The 7,032-nt window shown below is 47.6% G+C and overlaps 1 long non-coding RNA gene across 1 annotated transcript in view; it reads right to left on the minus strand.

Moving 5' to 3' along the window:
- LOC108585080 overlaps positions 1-1,628 on the minus strand; it is a 48,635-nt gene extending 47,007 nt beyond the window's left edge. The window contains exon 1 of the long non-coding RNA XR_002521072.2: positions 167-1,628. This is a non-coding gene — a long non-coding RNA (uncharacterized LOC108585080). The remainder of the gene's footprint in view (positions 1-166) is intronic.
- Between the last annotated feature and the right edge of the window lie 5,404 nt (positions 1,629-7,032).

The raw sequence follows: 7,032 nt of genomic DNA on the forward strand, positions 1-7,032 counted from the left end.
TTAATGGCTACAGACCTGGGCATCCTTCAAATTATGAACCTTGAAACCACTGAGCCATTTATCAGAAGTCAATAGAGATACTCAGAGTGCTCCATATAATGACAGCGACATACAGTCGTGCAAAAGGACAGTCACTATAATTAGACACAAAGCAAAGACTACTTACCAATATACCCGTTCCTTTTTTTGTTGAGCAACTTCCACGCTCAGTCAGTCTTCAGAATGGTTTAAAACCGATCAGTCTTGTCATTTTCTAGCATTCGCATTGTTACATTAGGAAAAATGTTTTCTTTTCTTTTTTCCCCCTTCCTACTGTGAAACTTTGGGTTCGTAGCTCCCCAGGATCAATTCTGAACAAAGCCTCCAGCTGCAGTGCCATCCAATTTGAAGCAGACATTGGGGACAATTTAAGGTTTTTATCCACAAGAAGGTTTTTTTCCATTCTCTTAAATGCAGCCATAATTAGAGTAATTTTTCATGTAGCCCGCTGATTACAGCGTTTTTACCGTCAAAGATAATTACCTGTAATTTTCTTCCACTTTTAATACTAAAAAGCCATCTTTATTTAGATTCAGGAACAGGAAAGGCGAAACAAAAGAGGGAAATTATTCTGTTATTCATACACAAATTGCAGAGACGTAGGACCTAAAATTGAAAATTAACCAAAATTATAATGCTGAAAAGAATGGAAGAGGCTGCAGAAGTACAGCTGGTAGTGGGGCTTTGCTGAATTATTCAAATTACGTTAGGGAGAAAGCTACCATACATCAAAACCAACACTAATTTTTCTTTAAAAAATTTCACCAGATACATGCCAAACTACTGTGAGTGCATAACATTCTGAAACTCGGCAAATGCATGTTGACATATTCGAGGTGTTGTCATGATGCATTTGTATCGATCTGTTTATCTCTTAACAGGAGTTTAATTAAGCAAGAAATTCTGCCAAGTAGTTCCCCCAGACTGCCCTTGGAACTGGGCTTTCTCTGGATCCTCTGAACCTCAAGGGTTAATATGTTCACTCTTTAGAATGTATTGACCCTATGGTAAGCGGATTCCCGAGGGAGGGATTGGTAGGAGGGGCGTGGGCGAAAGGCATCGCCCAGTGGTGGTGCCTACTACGCCTCCCCACGTTCGAACTTCTCCAGAGGTTGCAGAGTTCGAGTTGTGGAGCCTAGTTCTGACCGTATTTCCTATTTAAAAAGAGAGAAAGTTGGGGAGAGAGAGAACAATAGCTGGGGGTGGGGTAGAGGAGGGAGGGAATGAAGGGAACGATTTCTCTTTGGCACCAATAAACATCTCATTATCTTTTGACACAACTTAGTCAAAAGGTTTCTGCCGCCGGAGAAAGGCCTTTTTGCACTGGGATGGAAAGCCAAAGATTTCTCAGGCACTTAACATCTCTAGTTGCTTACAACGTCTACAGGGTCAGGAAACAGCGTCATCTATAGATAGAACAGCACGGCTTCTTGCTGGAGTCTTCCTTGGTGCGTTCCTAAATTTGGGTTTTCGATCTCCCCAGCTTGGTTCTGCGTCTCAGCCAATCATGCCCCTCCAACCCCAAGGTCGCAGCGTTTGTGCTCGGCGGGCAGTAACTCCAAGACCCGCATAGCCTCCTCCCACCCCCACCGCCCCGACACACCAGCTTGAGGCAAAGACCCTGAAAAGCAGCCTCGAAGGGGTTCAGAGGCCAGTTATTTCGGAAACCTTCCCCCAAGGGGAGGAAACATTTCGAAGGGGCTACACCGTCCAGAGATTCATCAGACTACACCTGCCTTTGCAAATGTCCGCATACCTGTGGTTCTAAAGGAGCCCCATCGCGAGCTCCGTTTGATATCTTGTCGCCTCAAAATCTAAAATCGCGGCCACATGTAAAGCCCTCTCTGGATTCACCTAGGATTAGCTGTGAATAATAATTCTTAAATAGATTTTAGCTTGGAATCTCCAGCCGAGTCTTTCCACACCTTATAGAAACATGGTACTTTTCACAGGCTCCAGTCACAAGCTGCACCAAATACATCAACAACATAGAAAACAAGAAAGACAAATCGAATACTTAAGGATCCCATTCTCATTCGCACCCTTTCACTCAACAGAACAACAGCCCTTTTTACTGTTAAAGGGGATAAAAGGTCAGCACAGAGAAATCTATAAAGCAAAGTTGTAGCCCATGATAAATTACAACGGCAGGCAACATGTATCTTGGAAACGGTGAGAAGAGAAATAAGAACTGTTCCTTGAAGTATGCAAGAAATAAAAACTTACCATTAGTGAATATCTCTTAAGCAATGATCAGGGTCTAGAAATCTATACTGAACCGAAGCACAGGAGAATATTTTTCTGAGTCTCAGGGCAGAAGCTCTTTCTCTATATTCTTGGTTGAGTGAGCACATCCAGGTGTGAAATTGTTTGCACACCCCAGCACCTCTTATATTGCCAGCAAAATTAGCTGTTATTACTGTCACTGTTTAGTGATGGTTAGCGTGGTACAAAAAAAAAAAAAAAAAAAAAAAAAAAAAAAAAAAACTGCTGTAATCAAGACCTGGCGCATCTTTGCAAATTACAGATAATTGTAAACGTCCAGATTATGATAATAGCATCCTAATCCAGCCTGCAATATAATTATTACAGAGTGTTACATCTGAAACTGTCCAGTAGGGCTAATTCAGCCATTATTTAGACCCTATTTTTGCACTGCAAATGGGTTGCTGAGTTGAAAATGTACGATTGTAATTTCACAGGGCACTCAATGAGTAATGGTATAGGAAGAGGAAAATACAAAAGTGAAATGTGAACAGTAGCGATCAAATCAAACCCTGAAGGACAAAAGACTGTTTGATTCATATGGAAAAAGAAGAGCAAGAATTAAGAAAATAGCAAATCAGTGGTCTGAAGCATTTCATGTCCAAATCTTCAATAGTGCAGGGCTGATGTGTTTGCAAGGGCAGCTGCATCTGCTGCTTTCTGGAGTCTAAAATAATTTTTCTTTTTCTTTTTTTTCCCAACCCTCTGTCTTTTATTCCCCCTTCTCTCTCCAGAAGCATTTTCCTGTTTTAAAAAGGTGTCCCTCCCCCAAAGCAAAGAACATTTGTCAGTTTCACCATTGTTTCCACAAAATCACCTCAGAGTGTGCCTGTCACTTGTTTATGAACATTTTCTTAAATGAAATTGCTGTCTCTCTTGTTATCCAAGTAAAATGCCCTTGGGCACTTGTGTTTCTGCCCTCTGTCTTCATTCTCTTTCAGCGTGTACTAAGTCATAGAATCCTAGATGATATTAGCAGAAAACATATTGAATGCTGCTAATTAAATATAGCCAGCTGGGAAGCTGTCTTCTCCAGTAGGCTTGGCTGGCTATTGGTTTTAATCCTATCATTAACTTTTATTAATTAACACCCCTCCACCATATAAACCAGTCCAGCTGCTTCCTTTGCTACCTGTCACCAATGTGCTAAAATGAGCAAGGTCAATCTTATTAAACTATAGGAGGACCAAAGAAGGAGGGAGTTAGAGCAAGAGAGGGAGAGAGAGGCTGGAGAGAGGCTGGGGGACTATGCTGGTCCCAGAGTCAAAGAGCTCTAGGCGTTCAAGCTGTTGCTTCCCGGAGGATGAACCCTGCCCTAGTGGAGGGTTCTGGAGTCTAGTTCTGGTTCCTGGTGGGGACCTCCTAGTCAAAGATACCTAAAGCCTGTTTATCCCCAGGAGCTCAATTTTCCCACCATGAATACAGAGAATTTCCTAGGCATCTTTTCTAGCCTCCAGGCCAATGTGCGCCGACTCTCCCTCCTCCCACCACTTCACAGACCCAGGAGCTGCCCAACCAGGGCCACCCTGCAGGGTGGCAAGCAGGCTTCCTAGCTCTTGCGAATTTAAGGGCAATAATGAAATGTCCCCTGTTTAGTGACCCCTGTTTATAGATGAAAGTTGAGTCCATATCCTGCTCTTCCTCCGCCCCTCTTCCCTGACCTTGCAAATGGCAAGTGGCAGAAATAGTCCTGGATGACAATAAGCTTCCATTGGCAGGTTTCTGTCTTCTCGGTTAGCGAGAGAGAGAGAGAAAAAAGCTTTTAAAATATATCATAGCTTGGAAACTGTTTACTGCCCTTTACCCTCACGCACTTCTTAAAAAAAAAAAAAAAAAAAAAAAAAACACTAGACTGCATGGTGAAGATTCCACAGAGAATCCTTACCGAAACTAGGAGAGAGGGAGGGTATGTGTGTAGAATGATGTTATGAAGCCATTTTTTTTCCTTCCTGTGGTGAAAGGTCGTAATGTGTGGTATTTCACGGTTTTATATAAATCTTGGTTTAGGATGTGGAACAGACTCAATAATACATGTGCTTTTGGCAAAGAGACTCCTTCGGATCCCATAAATCAGAAGTAAATAAGAAGTCCAAGTGAACAAAAGAGCAGGAATATTTAATTGATGCAAAACAGGACTCTCATCTGCTTTAAAGAGAGGTTCATGTAAATTCCCTTAGTTCCTATCTTCACGGTAAGAGCCCGACATATAAAACAGGTTATTACATTACAGCCGGCAGCCTTGGATGATTGAAAGGAAAGGCTCCCCACCCCCAACACACACACACACACACACACACACACACACACACACACAATGTATACTTTCGGCCCTGAGGAATCGAAAGCCTGTCAGATGCAACAGAAAACGCCGAGGGTGGGGGGAAAGAGACAGGGCTGCGTAGAAAATATTTAACCAATCCCACATGTGCCACCGCTATTTGGGCTATTTTTAAGGCCCAGAGTTCGCTGCGACTGGGCTGAGGTTGAAAAAAACCAAGCACTGTGTGCAAAGACCGCGGGCAACCTGGGAACGCAAGCGGAGGCCGAGAGCAAGCTGCAGCGCCCCCTCCCCAAGCTCCGGAGCGGCGGGAGCCTCTACTGGCTACTGTGGGAGGGGGTGCTTAAGGGTGGAGGAGCTGAGTGACCGCAGGCGGATCCGCCGGCGTGGCGAGCTTCCCAGAGGTGCCCGAGGGCGTCTGCCCTCTGGGTGTGCCTCCAGGGAGGGCTAGAGAGCTCTAGGTTGGCAAGATCCCAGTGACCAGTGGGAGGCGCGCGATCCAAGGGGTTGCAGGGATGGGGCGGAAAGGAGGGGTGGTTGGGTAGCCTAAAGGTCCCTCTCCCAGAATACAAGGAAGCGCTAAGAAGGAGGATGTGGGGGCAGAGTTCCTGCAGGCATCCCGGGCTCTTCGGGCTGGAGAGCTCAGGAGACTGAGCGGTGTCAAGGCTGGAGTGAGCTATAGGGCGCGCTGGGAGGAGGTGAGCGCAGCCTGGCTTTGGCGCGCTGTGGGTGACTCCCTGGACTGCGCGGCCAGGACGCCGCGAGCGGTGGGGCGTCCGGTGGGATCAAAGGAACCAGAGGAGGCCAGCCGACGCGTCTGGGATTGTGGGATAAGGGGCGGGAGAGACGAGATTGACATGGGCGGGGAGATCCTGGCCTGGCCTGTGTCACCGGAGGGGGTTGTGTGCGTTTGTGTCTTTGTGCGGATCAACGCGCACCGGCCTGAGGCCGAACCCTGGGTGGATCCGAGTGTGAGTGGACAGGCTCCCGGGTGGGTGCTCCGACGGGAGGGAGAGAGAGCAAGTGAGATCAAGGGCAGCGAGGTCTGCGGGTTTCTGTGTGTGTGTGTCTCAGGCCCTGTGGCTCAGCACTGGAGCCGCCTGGCACCCACAGGAATGCGGCTTCTCTCGGATCCCCAGGCCGCCCCTTGTCCCACAAGGAGGTGGCCGCCAGGAAAAAGGGGGGAAAAAGGGCAGAAGTCCGCCTAGCCCAACCCGAGTCTCAAACAAAGGCCAACTTATCTGATCTCTTACAGGAGGGCTCAGGAGGCGGTCTGGGCACCGAGGAATCGCGCTGGCCCTGACCGCATGCCCCAGCCTTTCTGGGGTTTGTGAGGAGCTCTGAAGATGAGGGTGAGGTGTTGGAAGTAAGGGGTGGGGAGTGTGAAGACGCCCACTGAAAAAAGCATTAATCTTGGACTTGATTTCGTTTTGGGAGCACTAGACTGAGAGCTAGGCAAGTGGAAACCGGAAGGGGCAGGCAGAGGGGTCACCCAGTGCGATGTCAAGAGTGGGGCCGGCCGGTCCGGGAATATGCTGGGGAGTGGAGCACGTTTATATTCGACGTAGGAAAAACAATGGAGAGGAAGAGAAGGTGGAAGGGAGGACAAGGGAGAGAAACATCACATAGATATTTTTAGACTTTGCTGAAGATCTGTTATTTTTACATCCTTGGGCGCAGGACTGCAGGGAGTTAAATTCCCCTGAGAGAATCCCCATGGTGCCAGGGAAAGCCCGCTGCAGACTGGTTTACCAGAATATTTTTGTCCACAGCTCCCAGACCAAGCTAAAAAATAAAAACCGCACGAGAGAAGAGGCCTTTGCGAGTGGAAGAAGTGAGGTTAGCACAAGGGAAGGAATCTTGAAACCAAGTCTGTGTCTGCGCGGCGTTGGGCTGGGCCACCTAGCAATGAGGCTTTAGTGATCTTAACTACAAGCAGCCTCAAAGCTAGGGTGGAGGAGTGGTCATTTAAAAAGAGCTTCCCTCTGTCTCTAGAAGAATCAAACCCTCCCTTCCCTCAGCTCGGCCGCGCCCGGTGAATGGGGATGAGGAAGGGATCCCCCTTCTTTTCCACCAGTAATGGGGCTGGGGAGATGATAGGAACAGCTGGAAAACTATCTGCCCTCTCTGTGTGCATAAAGGAAAACAGTATGTTCCAAGCACATTCTTGCTACTCTTAGGCAGCCAGTAGGTGAGAAATATTGGAGGTGTGCAGTGGGTGCGCCCCCACCCCCAACCTTCCCAAACACGCACCCCTTGGCAGGGAGAGGCGTCCGCGCAGGGGAAAGCCTGGCGCTGGCACACCGCGAGCGCGGGTTTCTCCCAGTTGGAGTCGCCAGAAATAAAGCGCTAGCTCTCGGTGTAATGGAAACTCCCGAAATCCTTGCAAGCAAAGAAAGAAAAGTAGGAAGTGGATATCTCCATCTCTTCCCCAATCCCCCTATTCTCTG

The sequence above is a fragment of the Papio anubis genome, chromosome 4, assembly GCF_008728515.1.
Source record: "Papio anubis isolate 15944 chromosome 4, Panubis1.0, whole genome shotgun sequence".
Lineage (NCBI taxonomy): Eukaryota > Metazoa > Chordata > Mammalia > Primates > Cercopithecidae > Papio > Papio anubis.